This window comes from Acomys russatus, chromosome 30, assembly GCF_903995435.1.
Source record: "Acomys russatus chromosome 30, mAcoRus1.1, whole genome shotgun sequence".
In the NCBI taxonomy this organism is placed as follows: domain Eukaryota; kingdom Metazoa; phylum Chordata; class Mammalia; order Rodentia; family Muridae; genus Acomys; species Acomys russatus.
Genome location: NC_067166.1, coordinates 34,676,750 through 34,699,844, shown reverse-complemented (window position 1 = coordinate 34,699,844; position 23,095 = coordinate 34,676,750). Strand labels below are relative to the sequence as shown.

The 23,095-nt window shown below is 42.6% G+C and overlaps 1 protein-coding gene across 1 annotated transcript in view; it reads right to left on the bottom strand.

The window, feature by feature from the left end:
* Adgrv1 (adhesion G protein-coupled receptor V1) overlaps positions 1-23,095 on the bottom strand; it is a 469,943-nt gene that overhangs the window by 75,814 nt on the left and 371,034 nt on the right. The window lies entirely within an intron of this gene.

The window sequence follows — 23,095 nt, the reverse complement described above, 5'->3', positions numbered from 1 at the left end:
CCATCTCTTCCTCCCTCCCTTCCTCCCTCCCTCCATCCATCCTTCAGTCCCTCCCACCCTCTATCCATATCTCTCTCCCTCCCTGCATCCATCCATCCCTCCCTCTCTCCATCCATCCATACACTTTCCATACTTCATCCTTTTAGCACTTTCCACTAGTTCTTTGTATCTAGATACTGGCAAAAGTGAATTTTGGCTTAATGAACTAAAGCTGTCATAGAGAAGAGGCTACAGGGGTTTATCTGCACTTCACCAAGGAGGTTCTGTGGTGAGTTCATCTCTTGGGAAAATAGAAAGTTTCCAAATATGTCTGTCAAATGAACCTGATCTTTGCATCCTATGGACTCCAGAGATTCAGAGCACATGTATGTCATTTTAAAGGGTGTATGGGAAGATACAGAGTCAGTATGCCTGGGCTTCAGGTTTCCAGTCATATTGAAGTTTCTCACTGCATCTTTAATAACAGACTTTAGGAATATTTAACCTTTCTACACTTTCATTTTTTTAATTAAAATTACAATGGTATCCACAATAAAGTTAGTTATCAAAACAATTTGCTGAATTAGTTTACTAAACACCTAGGAAGCTTTTCTTAGGTGTTTCTAGACTTAAGAAACAACATTTCTTTATCTTGCTTCCAGGAGCGCCGTCTTCCTAAACACCCCGAGGAGCATGCTGGTATATGAAGGCTGGGGGATGGGGAGCTAGCTCAGTTGGAAAATTGCTTTCTCAGAAAGTACATGGCCCTGTCTGGCATCCTCAGCACACACATAAAGGCTTGGTCTGGTGCCCTGAGCTTATAATCCCAGTCCTGGGGAGGAGGCAGGCACATCCTAGGGCTTGTCACCCAGCCAGCCTGGCCTAATTGGCAAGCTACGAGCCAATGAGAGACCCTGTCTCAAAGAAAGACAGGGAAGTCTTGAGGAACAACAACACTCAAGGATGGCTACCGTCTCTACATGTATACTGACACATAAATGAACACACACACACACACACACACACACACACACACACAACACACACACACATACAATTTACCCAAATTTGAGGATTCTCTACCCTGGCATCAACACTATCCTGGTTTTACTGTGCCCCAGTTTCCTGTGAAATGAAAACCTTTCATTTTGAAGGGAATCTTCTTGGGACATTGAGAGTGTGTCCCTTTTATTTTCCCCAACATTTTTTGGTTTTGGATACATAATATTTGTAAGCCTACATGATATTATAGCCATAGTAAACTTTTAAGAAAGGGCAAGGTAAAAATATGTTTAGAAGAAAATCTTAAAATACCATGTTCCAATGAGTGTATGTGGAACACAAATTGGCCTTATATTTTTTGGGAGGGGGACACAAAGGTGGGAGGGCGGACCTGAGCGGAACGGGAAGCAAGTGTTATCAGGGTACACTGCATAACATTCCCAAGTAGTCAGTAAAAATGTTATGTTGGAAAAACAAACAAGCAAAAATACAGAATCTAGATAGTTGGCCAAACACTCATTTTTCCAACTTGGGAAAAGAGTGTCTCTACCAAAAGTTTAAATGAGGAAGCTGGAGAAATGGTTCCACAGTTAGAAGAATGTACTGTGTTAAAGAGGACACAAGTTTGGTTCCTAGCATCCTTGTTGGGTGGCTCACAACCACCTGTAGCACTAGCTCTGGAGGATCTAATGTTCTTTTCTGAGACCTTCTAATGTCTGTAGACACTACACGGCATTTCCTTTTGATACTAAATCTATTTCTGTAAAAGCAGTGCTTTTGTCTTTTCATTTTTTTGTTTGTTTTTTGAGTTTTTAAAAATTAACTTATTCAGATTACAACACAATTGTTATCCCATCACTTGTATCTTCTCGTTCCTCCCTCCCTCCTGCTTTCACCCTATTCCCTCCCCTAGGTCTATGACTGAAGGGGACCTCCTCCCCCACTTTATGGCCATAGACTATCAAGTCTCATCGTGGTAGCCTGCTTATTTTTTCTTTGAATGCCACCAGGCCTCCTCACCAAGGGGAGGTCATCAAATATGGGGCACCAGAGTTCATGTCCAAGTTAGTCCCTGCTCTCCACATAACTGTGATGAATGTCCTGTCCATTGACTAGATCTGAGTAGAGGTTTGATGTTTACTACTTGTATTGTCCTTGGTTAGTGCAATAGTTTGAGCAGACCCCCCCCCCCCAGCCGTGATCCACCATTACGATGTTCTTCTTGTAGGTTTTTAAGACCCTCTGGATCCTTCTATTTCCCCATCTCCTATATTTGTCTTACCTAGAGTCCCAGTAGGATGTCCTCACATTTCTCCCAATCTCCTGGTAAGTGGAGACTTTCATGGGACATACCTTTTGGGCTAGTGCCCAATTATAAGTGAGTATATACCATGTGAGTCTTTCTGCTTCTGGGTTAACTCATTCCCTATGATCATTTCTAGTTACATCTATTTGTCCACAAATTTCAGGATTTCCTTGTTTTTCATAGCTGAGTAGTATTCCATAGTGGAAATGTACCATAGTTTCTTTATCCATTCTTCAACTGAGGGACATTTAGGCTGTTTCCAGGTTCTGGCTATTATGAATAAGGCTGCTATGAACATGGTTGAGCATATGTCCTTGTATGTGGGAGCATTTTCTGGGTATATTCCAAGGAGTGGAATAGCTAGGTCTAGAGGAAGCCCTATTCCCAGTTTTCTGAGAAAGTGCCAGATAGATTTCCAAAGTGATTGTACAAGTTTGCATTCCCACCAGCAATGAAGGAGTGTTCATTTTTCTCCACATCCTCACCAGCATGTGGTGTCACTTGAAATTTTTATCTTAGCAATTCTGATGGGTGTAAGATGCAATCTTAGAGTCATTTTGATTTGCATTTCTCTGATGACTAAAGATGTTGAGCATTTCTTTCAGTGTTTCTCAGCCATTTGATATTCCTCTGTTGAGAATTCTCTGTTTAGTTCTGAGCCCCATTTCTTAATTGGGTTATTTGGTTTGGTGGTGTTTAATTTATTGAGTTCTTTCAGAATATGGAATTCATGGATTGGGACAATTAATATAGTAAACATGGCCATCTTACCAAAAGCAATTTACAGATTCAATGCAGTCCTTATCAAAATACCTACACAATTTTTAAAAGACATTGAAAGATCAATTTTCAACTTCATATGGAAATACAAAAAAACCAGAATAACTGAAACAATCCTATACAATAAAAGATCCTCTGGAGGAATCTCCATTCCTGATCTCAAGCTGTACTATATAGCAACGATAATTAAAACAGCATGGTACTGGCACAGCAATAGGCTGGTTGATCAATGGAATCAAATCGAAAACCCAGAAATGAATCCATACACTTGATTTTAGACAAAGAAGACAAATCTATTCAATGGAAAAAGGATAGTATCTTCCACAAATGGTGCTGGTCTAACTGGATGTCTACATGTAGAAAAATCCAATTAGACCCATTATTTGTCAACATTCACAAAACTCAAGTCCGAGTGGATGAAAGACCTCAGCATAAAACCAGAGACACTAAATCAGTTAGAAGAAAAAGTGGGAAAGAGCCTGGAACACATTGGCACAAGAGACAACTTCCTCAACAGAGCACCAGCAGCCCAGGTCTTAAGGTCAACAATTAATAAATGGGACCTCATGGGGCTAAGAAGCTTCTGTAAGGCAGGAGACACTGTCAACAGAACAAAGTGACAGCCTACAGACTGGGAAAAGATCTTCACCAACCCTTCATCTGACAAAGGTCTAATATCCAAAATATATAAAGAAGTCCTTTCATTTCTTTTAACATGTGCTGACAACAACTAGCAGCCATCTTTCCCTTGGATGACAGCTCACAGATGTAGAGCTCAGGTAAAGGACACCATCTACCTGTGTGTCACTCCCTTACCTTTTAACTGAAAAGTGTCATCAGAGTTGAATTTAGGAAGAATTATTGAATCTGTTGTGGTTTGAGCCAAGTGTATCAGCATTATACACAGTGCCCTGACACTGGTAGATGAAGACGTGGTTCAACATCCACACTCCCTGGTAGCATCCAATAGTCAGGTTTATCCGTCTATTCCAGGATCTCCTAATCCTCAGAAACTGAGCACTACCTAACAACCAACATCTTGGCTCTTTGGTCCACAAGCAAAGTCAGAGATAACTGCATAGACATTTAACTGTGTCTATAGCACATCTCAGAAGGAGAAAAGCCATGACCAAATGCCACTGCTGTGAGACATCTCTTTCTGAGTCTCCTTGTGTCACATTGCTGTGATGGTTCCTTCAGATAAAGCGTAAAAAAAAAAAAAAAAAAAAAAAAAAAAAAAAAAAAAAAAGGACACAGTCCTCTGGATCCTTCTGTTTCTTCAGAAGCCTATCACACATGACCTGCCATGAATGGTAGGCCCCTGAGAGCGCCCCACATTTGTCACCCACACAGTCAGTGTGGGGCTGACATCTGATTGGCAACTCCTTCTGCTGTGGTCTGCCAGTATTTTAAGACCCTTCCCCTTGCAAACACTTGTCTCCTGTGGCACTGTCCCCCCACCTCCAACAAAATCAAGGACTTGTCTCATGAACTACAATACTAGCAATACTTCTGACACACAAACATTTACAAATGAAACATGGCTGAAGGAGATACCCCCCCAACACACACACACACACACACACACACACACACACACACAGTGGGTTTCTCTGAGCCCTGGATTAGGCATAAACCACACCAGAACACCTGTTTTCACAGAGAGCCCCTTTATTTTGTGTGTGTGTGTGTGTGTGTGTGCACGCACGTGTGTGTTTGTGTGTGTGTTGGGGGTTAAAGTGGCTGCTTTCTGACTCAGGCAGAAAATGGTAGCCAATGACCTTGCAGGTGTAATTTTTAAGGAGGAGTAGGAGTAGGAGGACGATGACAACGAGGATGACAAGGAGGAGGTGGGCTGTGCTAGGATGGGCTAGGATGTGGTGGTCTACTTGATTGGGCATGTTGATTAGGTGAACCGAAGGGGGCTTTTTATTGGTGGACTTCAATACTTTGATAGCTAGATCTGGTAGTCAGCCTCAAGAGGAGGAAGTGGCTAAATAAAGCACTAGACCTTGGTGGCTATTACTTTTTTTTTTTTTTTTTTTTTTTTAACAAGGCAGAGGGAATGGGAGAGAATGGCAAGGCTTGCTGGAGCCATGTCTTGCATGCTTGAGCTGGCCAGCTTCCCTTTAAGGGCTATAAGAACAAATCCTTGGGCTGGAGAGATGGCTCGGTGGTTAAGAGCGCTGTCTACTCTTCCAAAGGATCCAGGTTCAATTCTCAGCTCCCACATGGCAGCTCACAACTGTCTGTAACCCCGGTTCCAAGAGATCTGACATTCTCACATCAATGCACATAAACCAAAATTAAGTAAGTTATTAAAAAAAAAAGAACAAATCCTTTAAGAGCAAATCCCACACGCAGGTGGAGATAGGGCATGCCACTCCTGTGACTCAGCCTTTGGGAAGCGTCTAGAGAAGGCTAAGGCATTGTATATCCCAAACTGCAACACAGCCTTAACTTCTTGTCTTGAAGTCTTATTTAACTTAAAAATATGCATTATTCTAATTTTTAGCAATATTGTATGAGTAGGGTTTTTAATGGGGTATAAGGAAAATTTTAAGATATATGTTATAAGGGTCAAATATAAATGGATTATACCTTATCCTTTCAAAAAATAGTCTTGCCAACCAGAATTTCTTCCCCTCCAACAAAATAAAAACTAAATCCTGGTAGCTCTGAGGACTTGCTCACATGAAAGAAATATGAGGCAGTAGGAAATTTGTGAGTGTCGTGGCAGAATATTCTCTGAACTAAATTAGGAACAAATTCTGGAAAAAAAATGGAATGCAAGCCTAAGGAGACTGACAGCGTGCACACATCAGGGAAACTGACTAACATACTGGCAACTATGGCTTTAAGAGATTGGGCTGAACCTAGGAAATTAAATGAAGGCCATGTGGGTTTCCTTTAAAAAAAAAAAAAAAAAAAAGATTGGCAAAGCTTTTTTTTTTTTTTTTTTTTTTTTTCCCAAATTCCCAGCTCACCAGCTTCAAAGGAGTCTGGTATCCTTCACTCTAGGGGCACTGGACACTCTTCTGTTTTAGGTTTTACAATCACTTAACTGGCTTTGGTATTCTCCTTTTAACTTTCATAGTTTTTCTCCATCTTATTATTAGACAGTGTTAATGTTTTTTTGTCAGGACTCCATTCTTTCCTCTATTTTTAACCAGATGAAGCAAGTAAACACATCAGATTTTTCCTCTTCTGAGTTCCCCCCTCTGCATTCACAAAGCCTGAGATCACTTTCTAGTTTAGTGAGGTTGTCACCATCCCTAGCAGCTCTTTATACTTTCTGAAATGTTTTGCACCTGTGTGTCACCTAACTCAGTCTTTACAAACACGTGTGCGTGCGGCACGGGCCTTTCACTTTCTTTCCTTCGGTATGCAGTCAGCTGCGTCAGGGGCTCAGAAGCAGTAGCTTCTCGAAAGAGACACACTCCTTAGAGTCATTGACCTTACTGGGCCGGATACAGGGAACGCACTGTACTTAAGGTTGGGGCTTGAGCTCACTTAAATTATATTTTAAAGAACAAGCTGACCCCGACCGGCTGGGAAACTTAAGACATCCAGCTGGCTGCCATCTAGGTCACAGCTGGGTCACATAGGTAATGAGACGGGGTGTAGGAAATGTAAGAGTACTAAGCGTCTGTCTCCAAAGTCTGTCAGCAATGCTCACAGGCTCCTGTGCCAGTCTCCGTGGGTAGCTCTCCTCAGAGATGGCATCATAGCAAAAGGCCCATTCCTCTCTACCACCTTTCCCTTCCGAAGACGTCAATTTATGCTGAAACCTTAGTCTACCTGGAAAGTAATGGAGACAGCCTGTTTGCTTTATTCTGTAAATTCACCGAAGGGATAATCAATCCAGAAAAGGATATTCGGCATTTGATAAGGATAAATAATTATCCTTCCTGAAAACTTTTCTGCTTTTGTATGGAAAATGAAGTGAATCTGTTCACTGGCTTCATCAGGCGAAGAATAAAGATGGTATCCATCATGTAGACGCACACTGTTTGTAAATAAAATCAAAGTCAACACTGTTGTTCTCAACATTTCTCTCCATTTATGGCCAAAGTATTTTCTTTCCAAAGATGATGGTTTTATTTTACACACACTTTTTTACACACATTTTTATTCACCTGTGGATTTATGTATGTAGGAATGCCCACATTAATGTGGATGTACGTATTTCCCAGACCATCAGAAATAACAGGAGAAAAGGATTAATAATATAACACTATGAACACGTTTCCTATTTATTTTGTCCTGTTTCTAGCCCTTGAAACGGGAATAAATTTATGAAGTCTCAGGGTTTGTTTGGGGAAGCAATAGTTTAGACTTAGTAGCTGTAAGGCAAGAAAATATATTACCATGTCTTTCTATTGTAAAGCATACAGTAATTTTCATAATCAACTTAATTCTAAAATGCATTTTACTTAATGTTTAAGCTTCACTTATTTTGAGTGGTTCTGTTTGTTTCTGTGTTTTGGGTGTTTGCGGCAGGACCTATCTTGCTATGAAGGTTTGCCTGGCCTGGAACTCAGTATGCAGATCAGCCTGGCCTCGAACTCACAGAGATCCACCTGCCTCTGCCTCCTGAATGCTGGGATTAAAGGCATGCATCACCATGTTTGGCCCTTGGGGTTTCTTTAAGACAGAGGCTTCAGGGGAAGGGCTAACAATCGAGATAATATATGAATAAATTAATAAAAAATGTAAAAAAAAAAAAAAAAAAAAGACATCGGTTTGCTACTCAGTATGCACCCCAGGCTGTGTTCAAGTGTGTGCTCTCCTGCTTGGGCCTCCTCCATGCTGTGTACGTCCCCGTAGCCTGCATACAGTTCAACTTTAAAGCAAGATAATCTTAGGATCAATTAACTGCAGGCAAGCCTTACACAGTGAAGCGGGTCGTTTGCATAGTTTATGGACTTAACCAGTTCAGAGGGGAACAAAGCAGAGTATCTTCCTACCGCTGCCATCTTAGCACTCACTGCTACATGCAAGACAGGATATTGTATCAATACATAAATTGGACACAGAAAAGCATATTATTCTTACTAGCTTTACTGCATGTACGAGGGGAATGGCACCCACGTTATAAAGGTTCAAGCTGTGCGTAGCATTAGTAGATTCACTATCACCTGTTCATTCTGAAAATTAGTTACAAAGTGCAATAAAGATAGTGATAAATATACCCACATCTCATTTAAGGACAGGAGCCTGCTCTTTTTAATGCTTTACAGAGAGCGGTGTACAGCCCCACCCTTGTTTGTGTCCCAGCACTCTTTGAAAGCTTTTCACTTAAAAGCACGTGAAGAGAATTCTGTATGTGCAGCTTAATAAAAGTCCGGCCAACAGCTCAGCCTCAGCCACATACCAGCTCCATTGCTGGCAATGGAGGGGCCTATAAAGCTGGCTACATTATGGTCCATCAAGAGGGTTATAACCACAATAGAAGCACAGTGCTTCTGAACCTAATTTCTTTTCCCAGGAGTATCAGCACCAATTGGAAACTTGTGAAGGATGCCAACTCTCGGCCCACACGGAGCTCCAGAGTCAGAGACTGTGTTTTCCCAAGATCCCCCAGGTGTGTCTTCTCCCCTCGCTCTTCACATGTGTATACAGAGATAGACACATAAAATAAAAGCTTGAGAATGTATTTCGTTAGGCACTCCTGAGACACAAAGTAGTTAAATGTCATCAACAAATTAGTCATTATCTCTTTTTGGGCAGAGCAGCCAAGGGCCTTAAAGCCAGGGATCTCGGAGCTGTGGTGCTTCCATCAGCCTGAAGAACGCAGAAGAAAACCAGCAGGAAGGGGAGAAGCAGAGGCTGAGCAGGCCGGGGAAATGCAGGCTGAGCATTCTGGCTGCAGAAAGAGCAGAGCTCATGTCAAGCCAGGAGCGCATGAAAGATTTTGAGTGGAGCAAAGGATGGGCAGGGGTGCCGAGGCCTGGAGCGCGCACGAGAAAGCAACACTCATCTCTCCCACAGCTTCTGAAGGCGGTTCTCTGTGTGTGAGAAAGTTGGGGGGGGGGAGCATGGGCGTGAGGGGGAGTATAGATATTTGTAAGAACCCAGAAGTGAGAAATGGAGCTGAGAGACAGAACTCCGCCTTGATCCGAGGGGCTAACTCCAGGCTGTTAGATTCTTCCCTCCCCCCCTTTTTAAGAGTATCCGTAGGGATGCCTCGGTTTCTAGACTCTAGCCTCTCCTCCTTCCACATTTTCACTCACTTTGGTGGGATTTTATAAGTAACACAAGGACCATACTTAACACATACCAAGTGGGTAAGCAATAAAGAAAGGGGGAGAAAACGGAACTTGGCTGCTGTTGTGTTTTTTTGAGAGTGGGTCTCACTCTGTAGCTCTGGCCTCCCTTGAGCTCACAGCAACCCTCCTGCCTCAACTTCCATACAAGGATTTAGGCAGGAGCCTCCCATACCATGCTTACATATAACATTTCTTTAAAAGACATTGCTCTGGCTAGAAGGACAGCGGATGTGTGTGTGTGCCTTGAATTCCAGCACTCGGGAGTCTCAGGAAGGAGGCCCGTGAGCCTGAGGCAGCTCAGACTGCAGAGAAAGTCTCACTGAAAACAACGTCAAATATAAATAGGCAAATGAAATAGAACAACACAAAAGGCATGGCTTTTGTTTCAGCTGTTCTCAACCTGTGGGTCGAATGCGTATGTCAAACAACCCTCCCAAGACCATCAGAAAAAGCAGAAGATATCCACATCACAATTTATAACAGTAGCAAAAATCCCAGTTATGAAGTAGAAACAGAGGCTACTTCAGGGTTGGGATCACCACACCTGAGGAATTGCCTTAAAGGGTCACAGCATTAAGAAGGCTGAGAAGCACTGCTCCGGACGATGCACCTTGCCTGCCTTTGTCCTCTGGTGAGCATTGTTAGCCACACTGACAACCATGCCAGAAAGCATCCAGAGGACCAGACAGCAAGACTCAAGCTCACGTTTGTATGTGTCACATGGACTCATGTTTGCAGATCTGGAAAGATCAGGGAAAGAAAGAGGGATGTATGTAATAGCACTGAGCATGTCAGTCTCAATTTTAAAAAGCAAGATATATATGTACAAATGGTTACACAGACGGATGATAGCCTTGAAGCATTAACAGGTTAGAAGTAAAGTAGCTGGGAAAAAAAACAGTCTGAAAACCACGATGCTCTTATACGGCGTTTCTCCAGGCACTCAACTCTGAGCAAACTGTTCCCTGAATGGGACGGCATTGTGCACATCAACAGGACAGAGCTTGCCAGCTTCGCTCCAGGTAGTTTCCAGTGAATCAGGCCCCTTGAGAACTACATCAGGAAGGAGGTCAAGCTGACTTCTTATTATTTTTTGCATGTACTTATGCACTATGTTCTCTCATAAAACCAAACCATTTGGCACTGGAAAAAATGTCATTGTCCTAGAGCATTCAAAGGTGCCCTGCTGTTAGCTCTTCTTCCCAAGCTCCCGAATAATTGTGGTGCTTTCTTCTGCCTGATTATGGTAAAATGATAGGTCTTTCTAACTTTGTGAAGATTTACAGAGGTGACTGTGAAAATACGACATTAATGTTAAAATTATCTACCTAACTCACTCACTCACTCACTCACTCTGTCTGTTTATCTATCTATCTATCTATCTACTATCTATCTATCTATCTATCTATCTATCTATCTATGAATCTATCTATCATCTATCTATCCATCCATCCCACCCTGTGTCTTCACAGGAAGTCTCTGGCTAACAAGTCTCTCTACTTGACACACCCACAGAGCTTTGTGTGAGGTTAAATACACATTACATGGGCAGAGTATAGTAGGTTTTGAATGCAATACTTTTTTCAGTTTAAAAATTTGTAAATTCATTTTATGCAGGTCCTCTTTTTGTTCTCTGACATAAAATCTGGGATTTCAATGAACTCATTAAGGGTGTGACATGTTAGCAAAAATGGCGCTTCCTTTTTATGACAAAAAGTTTGTAGGCTTTGAAGTGATTTTTTTTTATCAAATACTCTTATAAGGCCTCCATGTGCACTATTTCGAGCCCACGGAAGACCGGAAACAGAAGTGTAAATAAGCCTGTGCTTCCAAGAGTGTCACTGTGGGCTAATCAATGATGCATGTTTGAGGAGCAAAAATTCCTCGGAGTAAAGGTTGTTAATGTCTCAAAGAGGAGAAATTCTTTTTTATAGAAGGATAATTCAGGTCTTAATCAATTAGTAGATTTTATAGAATAGTAAGTATATTACAGTGTCTGGGAAATTAGACCCCCGAATCCCTCTGGCTTACTCCTTCTGCACTCTCTACAGGACTGAACACTTATTCACCCATTTTACGGTCACGATCTCAAGTTGAAAATGAGATAGTTAAGTCTCAGTTCTAACAGTCAGCTCTGTTGTAATTTACTTCAAAACTGATATTATGAATTTTAAAAAGTTGTCTGGTTTTAGTGACACAATAATCATATGGATTTCAACATATATATGTATTGTACAAAGAACAAGTGAGAATAATTTCCATGCCCATTACCCGGCACATTGCTGCTCCTTGTGTGTGGTTTGAAAACTCCCACAGGCCGTCTGTGATTGGAGCCTTGGTTGTCAAGGCTTCAGTTTGAATTGGGTTTCCTTACTCTTATTAGATCAAGCGTTGGAGTCATTCTTCAGTGTGTGGACCTACAGTTTCCCCAGAACCATCAAGGGGATCTTTTGATCTGGGATCAGAAATAAAAATATATTCTACCAGAAAAGAGTACTATGATACACTATGATACTGTCCCAATATTTAAAGAGTATCTTATAAATTTCAAACGGGCTAAAATATGGTAGGGGACATCTGGGTAGATGCTGTGTAGTAACTTCAGAAAGCAAAAGTGAAACTAAAGACAAGGGCGGTTGAGGCTGAAGTTTGATCCCCCTTTTGGGAAACTCCTAGTGCTGAGGAAGGAGTAACACATGTGTTTCCTGAAGCCTGGATACCCAAGAGACTGCACCGCACAGACACAGAAGTAACGCTGCAGCCCCAAGGTGCACGGCTCAAATCAGACACGATGGAGAAAGACAGGTACCAAGTGATCTCCTTTCTCTTTAAATAGAGAAAGGAAGTGATCCGGCTGTTGAGGGTGCAGCTTGCAGTGGGCAGAAGCATTTGCTGCCTGTTAGTTTGAGCCTAAAGTGCCCCCCACCTGCTGGTATGTCTGACCACTTGAACACCAGCTGGTAGAGCTGCCTGGGGACTTGGTGAAAATCAGGGCCAGCGTTAATGGTTACAGGTGCTTCTGGGTCTGGCCAGTATTCTTAGCTGGGTTTCTGAGTGGCAACCATGGTGTTCTGCCATTAGATACTGCCTGACACCATGCACCAAGCTATCCTTTTTTTTTAAGATTTATTTATTGTATATGAGTGCTTTATCTGCAGAAGAGGGCATCAGATCACATTATAGATGGGTTTTGAGGCACCATGTGGTTGCTGGGAATTGAACTCAGGACCTCTGGAAGAGCAGGCTCTTAACCACTGAACCATCTCTCCAGCCCAACACCAAGCTATTCTACGTCACCTTATTAGCAATAGTGGGCTGGCACTCTCGGAGATCAGCTATGGGTCCAAACAATCCTTTTCTTCAGAAAAAAGGGTTTCCGTAGGTGTCTGGTTACAGCAACACCAAGGAAACTAGCCCACTAGCAGAATGAGGTATCTCTCCTTGTAAGAGAGTAATGTTCAAAGGGAAGGCTTTGGGGCCAGAGTGTTTGGAATAATCCTGGACTTCTCATTTGGGATGATACTTAGCTTTTTCATACCTCAGTTTCCCCAAATACAAAATTAAGAGAACAGAATCGTCTACCTGATAGGCATAGTGAGAGCCAAATGAGTCAGTTCAGAGACGGGCTTGTACCCATACCACAGGTCCGCCACAAAATATAAACATGTCTTTATTACCACCTCTTAGTAAGATCACACACACACACACACACACACACACACACACTTTTGTGTGTGTGTGTGAGATAGGGCTTCTCTGTGTAGCCTTGGCTGTCCTGGACTCACACCATAGACCAGGCTGGCCTCAACTCACAGAGATCCACCTGCCTCTGCCTCCTGAGTGCTGGGATTAAAGGAGTGAGCCACCACCTTCTGGCAAAGTGTTCTTATATGGACTAGAATTAAGCATCATTGAAAAGAAAAGGCATTAAATAGTATCGAGGGGACGTGAGTATCTGTCACGTTGGCTTGTGTATTGGTGGGAACGTGGAAATCTTTTAATTTGCTGGAAAAATAGTCTTTCGACCGATCAAGAAAGACTTCCTGGGAGCAGAGCTGGGAAGTCGCTCAGGCGCACGGGAGCCTCTGCCTGTGCCCAGAGCACCTCTGCAGCAGGGAAAGGGGGCAAGGTTTCCCTCAGCGGCTCTCCTTATGGTATGGCTCATGGGTTTCTACAGCGGTGCTTTGAAACTTGCTTCCATTTCAGAGAGAGAGAGAGGGCAGTTACGGAGCACTGAAGAAGGCAAGTCCAACACACCATGATCACCTCAACATGCTGACGACGCTACCTGGCCCTGGGCAGTGAGCAGCTGTGGGCTCAGCTCTCCCTCCACTTGCTTTCCTAGTGAATTGAGCAGCTTGGCTACCATGACGTCCTCCCCTTCCCATGCAACTCTCTAGGCCAATGAGGACAAAAAGGTGCTTGGGGGAGGAGCTTGTCTCCAGAAGGGCGGTTTCTCAGCCCTGACTGTCTGAGAGCCAGCACTGGAAGCTCCCATCCCCTTGAGCTCCACACTAAAATAAAAGAGCATTTCCTTCCTTCAGAAATGCGAATCACAGGCTCTTAGAACTCCATTTAATTTTGTTTCATGAGCAACAAACGCACCCACAGAGAATTATAGTTCTCGCCCAGCATCAGGAAAACTTCTCTTTGCAACTGATGGAGAACACTACAGAAAACCACAGCCATTAAAATGGAGAGGGGCGAGCCCCACATGGACACATCTACAAAACATGCCCACACCTAAGGCTCAAGAAATATTCTGGAAGATGGGGGAGAAAGATCAGGGACTTGACTAGGCATTTGCCTCTCCTAGTAACATCAGAAGCTACACCTGTCAAGCATCACCACCTGAACACTAGCTAGACAAGCATTACACTGAGGAGCAATCCTCATGAGGCCTCAGCCTTGCATAAGGAATCACACCCAATGTGGTAAACCTGGGAATGGCAGAGGTGGCCTGTCCCAGAGAGGAGCACACGTGCCAGAGAGTCAGCCCTGAATACGTACATACAAGTAACACTACACTGACTGAACAGGATGTATTTAGGAATATGTAGGTATATACAAATACATATGTGCATGCGATAACAATTAATGAAGAAAGAACCCGTGAATTTAAAGGGAACATGGAGGTTGGCAGGAAGGTGTAGAAGAGGGAAAGGTAAGGAAGAAATAGTGTAATTAAATTATAAATTAAAAAACAAACATGCAAAGCAAAGTTCACTGAAGACTGCCCAGTACCTGGTTTTTCTTTCTTTCTTTTTTTGCTTTTGAAGACAGGCTTTCTTTGGGTAACAGCCCTGGCTGTCCTGGAACTCACTCTGTAGACCAGGCTGGCCTCAAACTCACAGAGATCCACCTGCCTCTGCCTCCAGAGTGCTGGGATTAAAGGCGTGCGCCACCACGCCTGACTCCAGTACTTGGTTTCTAACTTTCAGTGTTGTAACGGGGCTCTGAAGAACATGTCAGACTCCATGGTAAAAGCAACTAAAAGGGGTCGCATTCTACTGATGATCTAAAACCCTTTAAAAGAGAAGGCGTTCTGCATGCTTTCATTTGCTTTGTGAATTCCCAGGGGCTAGCAGACGCAGTGAGCCAGTCATAACAAACCCCTCACCATGGCGCGCTTCCGAGGTTGACCCTAAGTCCTAAGGACCTCACTTAGACCATGCGTGCTCCTCCTACGAACCCGTCCTTACTGACACATGACATATTTCATAAAACAGAAAACTCACGTAAAGCCATGCGTTTTATTTGGTTAGAGATATGATGAAGGAACACGGAAGGAACAGTGACGCCAAACAGACATTCTGCCTCTTATAAAAAAGTCCCTTTTAGCAATGCTCTGCCCCTCCCCCCATTGGCCTTGGCCAAACAATATTTTATCATAAGGAATTTGTTTTTGTCAACAGGATATTCTCGAGTTATTTCAAGTCCTGTAGTTTCAACAACAGGACTGTGGGGCAGTGGAAGGAAATGAGAACACCAGCGTAGCACTGATTTCTTTCTAAGTGTCCTCAGTAATACATGATGGAAACACAAGTAGTTAAAAATCGACGTTAAAACTGAAGGATGTTTCTTCATGAACATTCCCAATTTCTTCCCTTTAAAATATGTATCACGATCTAATACTAATTAAATAGTATCCGCTGGAGTTCTCACTTGAGGCCAGCTCCCTTATCTTACACCTATGCCATTTGGGAGGATTCCGTGCACTTTTAAAATTATGAAATCCTCGCCAGTGTCAAGGTGGTCGGCCCTTCCAGACTCACTGCCTGGATGTGCCCGGCGAGGGGCCTGCTCTCTGGATGCAATCCCTGACTGAAGACTCCAATGCCTGACCCCTCAACAGAGGCTGATCTAACTGCTTTTACATGCACCCAAGCCAGACAGAAAAACAGCACGGTTTCACAAAATGACAGCTAGAAAGGAAGCCGAGTCTTACAGATATGAACCGTGGTGCAGACAGGCCTGCCTCTAGGCCCTGCCCACTGCTCAGCACCTGTGTGATCAGACCTGAACGGGGAGGCTATCGCTTGCAGACTCTGACCTACCTCTCGAGAATGTAAATTTTTTTTTCATAGATCTGTTGGGAGGACTCTATGAATCAGTCAGGGAGGGTAGAAAGAACGTGAGAGCCAGAGGCAGGGATGACTACAGGAAGAGCAGCTGTTCCTACGAACTCACATGAGGGATCATGTCAACTAGACCTGGGCATGCCCAGGCCAGACCAGAGGCGAGCGTGGAGCATGAAAACGGGCATGAAGCATTTGATAAGTCAAGCACACCCCAGTGGAGGGGCCACACATGCAGGACTTATCTCAAGAGCACAATTTGGCCTTGATGGAGGCAAAATTCAAAAGGGAGACAAAGTTGGATGGGAAGGGAACGTGCAGATCTGGGAGGACTGAGGAATAAGCTCGAAAGAAATTATGCACAATTTTCAAAGCACTACAGTGTCAGCTGAAGCTTTAGCTTCTGTGGTGTGTTTCATGAAGGATTACTGAATTAACACAAATGAACGTGTGCAAAGGTGCTTATCACAGAACTCACATGTGGGAAAGACAAGGCAGGCATTTGCTTTCATGTGGGGTTTGAGTACCTCGCTGGAGCACTGTTGTGTCCACTCACACCCAAAAACCATGAGAGCTGTGCTCACCTTCCGCTGCCCATGGAACTCAAATGTTTGGTTAATACTGTGGTTTTGACCTTTAAGTTTCCTAGGTCTCCCTGTGATCAGTACCTGTGGCCTGGCACCTAGCACCTGGGGCTACATAGGTCGTAGAAGCTCCTTAGCAATGCCTTAAATGTGAGGCCCACGTGTCATTTGAAAATAAAAATAAAAAAATTGAATGTGCATTTAAATCTCTGCTTATTCTACCAATGTCCCCCAAAGCTGCCTAGACTAAAAGTCACAGAAAGGTGAGAAGGTGCTCAGCTTTTTAAATTTTGTTTGTTTTTGAGATTATAACACAATTACATCATTCTCCCTTCCCAGTCCTCCTTCCAAACTTTCTGATAAATTCCTCCTAACTTCGTTTCAAATTCGTGGCCTCTTTTAATTTTTCTCTGATTGATGTTCGGTACTTGGACACTGGTTACTTAGTTGGTCAGGTGTGTTCATGGTGATTGCTCAGTTACAGTGTAGGGACACAGGCAGAATCTCAGGGGCCTGCCAACAAAGCAAAGGTACTTGACGGCAAGACCTTTAGAAGTTACTAGGGCACAATGCTTGTGAATGAATTATTTATTAGTCCCAGGGGAACAACCCAGAGAGTTGCTTTTCTCTTTGGGGCATGTTATAGTAAAAAGAGTACTGTCCAGAGTGGGGGTTCTCAACCTGTGGGGCGCGACCTCGTTGGCAGGTCCAAATACCCTTTCATAGTTGTCCTCTAAGACCATAGGAAAACACAGGTATTTACATTATGATTTTTAACAGTAGCAAAATTACAGTAGTAGCAACAAAAGTAACTTTATGGCTTTGGGGGGGGGCGGTGTTCACCAGAACATGAGGAACTGTACTGAAGGGTCACAGCATTAGAAGGTTTGAGAACCACTGATTTAGAAATGCACCCTTGCAGACAACCGGTCTGCCGATGGTTCCACCTTAGAATTCCTAGCCTCTAAAAGCAAGAGAAATAAATGTTTGCTGCTCAAGCAACCCAGTCTCCATCTTGCCTTAGTAGCTCAACCTGACAAAGACTATTTCCTTTCAAGTTGTGTCAATATCCGGGCAACAACAGCTAAATCTTTGTGGTAGTTTCCTCCCTCGCTTTCCTCTTCAGCAAAGAGGTATCGAATCTCCTTTTAAGTTTCTTTATTACTTATATTATATGATTTATATAAACTACTAAGGATCCTCAAGATATTTATACACAACCTAAAAAGTAAATTAAAAAATGAGAGAAGCGAAGCAAAGAAAAATAAACTAAGATGGAACCGGAAGTAGGGTGCCAAAAATGTACTCCAAGTTCATGTCGGTTTGCTCACCTGTGCAGCCCCCTCCCCTGTCGTGACATACAACTCTTATCAATGTGAGAGAATTGTGGCTCCCGTGAAATGTAATGGGCAATGTTCTTAGTCTCCTACTTGTGTAACATGCAGTTCTGACATGAAGTTGCTATTTATTCATTTATGCATTTAGTAAACAACATATGTAAGTGTGCTAATTGCTATTAGATAAAAATATGCTTCGTGGCCTGGAACGGCTTAGCATTTGTGTGCAATTTGTTAAGTATGGTACCAAAGCTTCCCGAGACACCATGAGAACAACAGAGGAATGAGAGGGCAGCTGTGTTCAGAGAAAGTGGATGGTGAAATCAAAATGTTTAAGTAAATAGTGAAATAGAAGACAGGCACGCACGGTGGTGCACAACTGTAATCCCAGCACTCGGGAGGCAGAGGCAGGCGGATCGCTGTGAGTTAGAGGCCAGCCTGGTCTACAAAAGGAGTTCAGGACAGCCAAGGCTACCCAGAGAAACCCTGTCTCAAATAAAATAAAATTAAATAAAATTAAATTAAATTGAGAAGAACATCTTTTCCTTTAACAGCATGATATGAAAATGGATTTGGTAGTCTTGGGAGTGCTGCACTCCCTTTCCCAGACAATGACAAAGAAAGCTTACCAGTCAAAAAAAAAAAAAAAAAAAAAAAAAAAATCTGTTTTGTTTCCTGTTGGTTCAGGAATCATCTGTGGTGTGCACTTTAAAAGGGAAGCAGGTCTTAAGATTTTCAGGAAGATAATATGATTATGATTAATCTTTGTTCCTCTGGGACCATAAAACTTTCAAGGCTAAAGATTTGTGTATGTGCATACTGAGATTGGTGGCAGAGGCCAAAACTAATAAACACACGGAATTAAAATTCATGCCAGACTTGTCAAACGATACAGGGACTATATAGTTTACTAATTTTAGAAAGAGGGCCTGGAGAGACAGGCACATCACTTTGTAACCTCCTCCAATGGAGTCTGTGTGAAGAAAGGTAATCATGGAGAAACACTGGAGAGCTATTAGACAACATTTTGAAAGAGCCCAGACAATTTAATGGCCACAGCTATCATAGGAAGGAAGCGGCCGCTGAGTCAACGCTTTCTTCCAGGACCCTTTAGCCCAATGATGAAAAGACAAGATACAAAACCAGAGATCAAAACTGAGTGTGGAAGAACTCAGGATGCACAGAAGGAAACTCGCTCACTGCCCTCCACCTTCCTCTTGGACTGTGGCTAGACTCTGACACACACACTTCAAAGGTAATATGGCGTTATCACTGCATACAAATAAACATATACTGCACTGATGATAATGTTACAGCAGAAATGAAATCAGATAAGGTCACTATGAAGTGCTGTGAGGAGCTAATTTTATGAGAGAAGTCAGAAAGGGGGGGAAAAACCCCTCCTATTTAGAAACCAAGTCGAGACTTGAGATTTTCTGTGACCCAACAGTAAACTAGACCAGAAATGCCTTCCACAAAACAGGAACAGACCAGTTTAATAGACCAGTGTTAATTTTTATTTCTTCCAATGTGCTGTTGTCACCAACAAAGTAATAGTGGCCCTGAGATGGCAAGCTGCTATCCAAGGAATTCACCACAAAAATTCAGGGGGAAAAAGCATTCTACTACTTTATTTCTCAAACTTAAAGATCATTATGTTTCTGTATGAGCTGTTAGTGCTTTGCATAGTTGAGCAGTTGTGTTCTTGGTATACTGCCTGCAAAATCTGGGGGAACACACCCAGAGTTACCCCCTGCATCGGAGCACACGATGTTGTTGGAGGAAGAGTTGGGTTTGCCAGCTGAAGTCAGCAGATTTTTTTATGAGAGGGCTCTAAGACCTTATTATATATTACATTTTTATTCTGATCTTCGGTTGGTCCCTATGCCTCCCAGCACTCGGAAGGCAGAGGCAGGCAGATCGCTGTGAGTTCGAGGCCAGCCTGGTCTAAGAAGAGAGTCTAGGCCACCCAGGCTACACAGACAGACTTTGTCTCGGGGGAAAAAATTCCCTTCAAAAATAATTAAGAGGCACAAGAGATTTGATTTTTGTATTTGCCGGAGGTTGACGTTGTTCCTACTGAAGTCCACTTTATTTCATTATAACTACCATCAAATCTCAGCATTTGTCTAAGCGGAAGCCATTCCCTACTACTCTGAACAAAGATACTTGTGATGACTCTGAATGGACATTCCGGGTGACAGCTGTTAATATACGACCATTCTGTGACATGCATGCATTTAATAACTAGTTAATTTATTACTTATCTCAAATGGGCTACCTCATTCTAAATAGGCGTCCATGTGGCAAATTGTAAAATATGACTCTTTTTTTTTTTTAATGCTGGACTAATTTGCTGGAGTCCTAAATAAGAAAAATCCAGCCAGAATAGGCGTCTACAACTTCTTCAAGAGATGACCATAAGCCAACATGTGAATTCTGCCACACCCTCAGGAAGCACTGTGAAATATGTGAGCTGAAAGCAAACTATTTTTAAATGCACTCAGAAAAACAATTTTTACAAATCCATGTTTTTCCATGTCTTTAATCTACCTTACTTTATTAATTAATTTACTTATCCACTTTATATCCCAACTATAGCCCCGCCCTCCTCTCCTACCGGTCCCACTCTCCCTCCCTCTTCCCCCATTCTCCCTCCTCTAAAGAAAGAGACGCCTACAAATGTACAAGAAGCACACAGAACATCAATTGGACTGGGCCAGAAAAGAAAAATCCTCCTGCCACGTAATAATCAAAACACTAACTCTACAGAACAAAGAAAGAATATATTAAAAACTACAAGGGGAAAAGGGCCAAGTAACATATAAAGGCAGACTTAACAGAATTATACCTGACTTCTCATCAGAGACTCCAGAAGCCAGAAGGGCTGGGCAGATGTCTTGCAAACTACAAGAAGCCCTAAGAAACAAAACCCTGTAAAGATGAGCTTAACTTCCAAACTGATGTATCTCCTACATTCTCTTACTGAAAAATAGAGTTGGTGAGAAAGATTACAGTGTATCAGGAGTGACTGAAAGGTTGAGGATAACTCAGTTGTTACTTGCTACTAATGTTCACAGGTATACGCTGTGTAGTCTCCTGTATACACCTCATTAAGGGAGAACAAGTTACTAGTTTACCAACAGATTTTCCTTAAAGTCTTTACACTGCCAACAGAACAAAGCGACAGCCTGCAGACTGGGAAAAGATCTTCACCCACCCTACATCTGACAAAGGCCTAATATCCAAATATAAAGAACTCAAGAAATTAAACACCACCAAACCAAATAACCCAATTAAGAAATGGGGCTCAGAACTAAATGGAGAATTCTCAACAGAGGAATATTGGATGGCTGAGAAACACTGAAAGAAATGCTCAAGGTCTTTAGTCATCAGAGAAATGCATATCAAAACGACTCTGAGATTCCATCTTACACCCATCAGAACGGCTAAGATCAAAAACTCAAGTGACACCACATGCTGACAAGGATGTGGAGAAAGACAACACTCCTTCATTGCTGGTGGGAATGCAAACTTGTACAACCACTTTGGGAATCTATCTGGCACTTTCTCAGAAAACTGGGAATAGGGCTTCCTCTAGACCCAGCTATTCCACTCCTTGGAATATACCCACAAAATGCTCCACCACACAACAAGGACATATGCTCAACCATGTTCATAGCAGCCTTATTCATAATAGCCAGAACATGGAAACAGCCTAAATGTCCCTCAGTTGAAGAATGGATAAAGAAACTGTGGTACATATACACTATGGAATATTACTCAGCTATTAAAAACAAGGACATCCCGTAATTTGTGGACAAATGGATGGAACTAGAAATGATCATAGGGAATGAGTTAACCCAGAAGCAGAAAGACTCACATGGTATATACTCACTTATAATTGGACACTAGTCCAAAAGGTATGTCCCATGAAAGTCTTTACTTATCAGGAGACTGAGATAGATGTTAGGACATCCTCCTGGGACTCTAGGTGAGAGAAATGTAGGAGAATGGGGAGATAGAAGAATCCAGAGGGTCCTAGAAACCTACAAGAAGAACATCATGACGGATGTATCTGGGCCCAGGGGGTGGGTCTGCTCAAAGTACTGCACCAACCAAGGACAATACAAGTAGTAAACATCGAACCCCTACTCAGATCTAGCCAATGGACAGAACATTCCCCACAGTTGTGTGGAGAGTGGGGACTGACTAGGACATGATCTCTGGTGCCCCATATTTGACCACCTTCCCTTGGTGGGGAGGCCTAGTGGTACTCAGAGAAAGAATAAGCAGGCTACAAAGATGAGACTTGATAGCCTATGACCATATAGTGGGGGAGGAGGTCCCCCTCGGTCATAGACCTAGGGGAGGGGAATAGGGTGAAAGCGGGAGGGAGAGAGGAATGGGAGGATGCAAGTGAAGGGATAGCCATTGAGTTGTAAACTGAATATATTAATTAAACTATTTAAAAAATAAAAATTAAAAAGTCTTTAAAGCAAAGGTTGCCCCAAAATACATTTTTCCTGGAGCACAAATTCAATACAGGCTTTTGCCTGTATACACAGGGTCTTGTGCTTGGTTCCCAGCATACTGATAACTATTGGTTGGTTCACACCAGTAATCTTTCTTGGCCTAGTATTAGTTTTTATACGCTTGTTTTGTTTTTGTTCCTATTAGAAAAAAGCTAAATGCACAATGAATGTTTGCTTGTTTTTGCAATGTGAAAGCCACACTGATAAGCTTGGATATTTTAATTTGGTTATGAGTTGTTTTAACATCATTCATCTCTGAGTGGTTGAACTGAAATGACCTCAGATAAAATAATCATATGCTGGAGTTAGACAGTTAGCAAAGAAACTAAAGAGCAATATTTAATCGTTTTTTTTTTTTTTTTTTTTTTTTTTTTTACTTATTTATATTGTTCTACATGGAACAAAATCAAGCATGAGCTATCAGTATCTACGATATTGAGACAGACACTGCGCAAACCCGGGAAGCCGCAGGTCTTTCAAGAGGGTGGATGTAACACTTTTACGAGTCAAGGGTCTTAAACAGCCAGAGAGATGGAGAACCAAAGAATAGAGACAATCCCTGTCTCATCTTCCTATGGGGAGAGAGAGGGGGAGAGGGGAATGGGGAGGAGGAGGAAGTGGAGGAAGGGGGATGGGAGGGAGAGGGAAAGGGAGGAAATGGAGAAGAGGAGGGAGAGGCAGAGGAGGGAAGAAGAGAAAGGAAAGGAAAGGGTGTACAATCT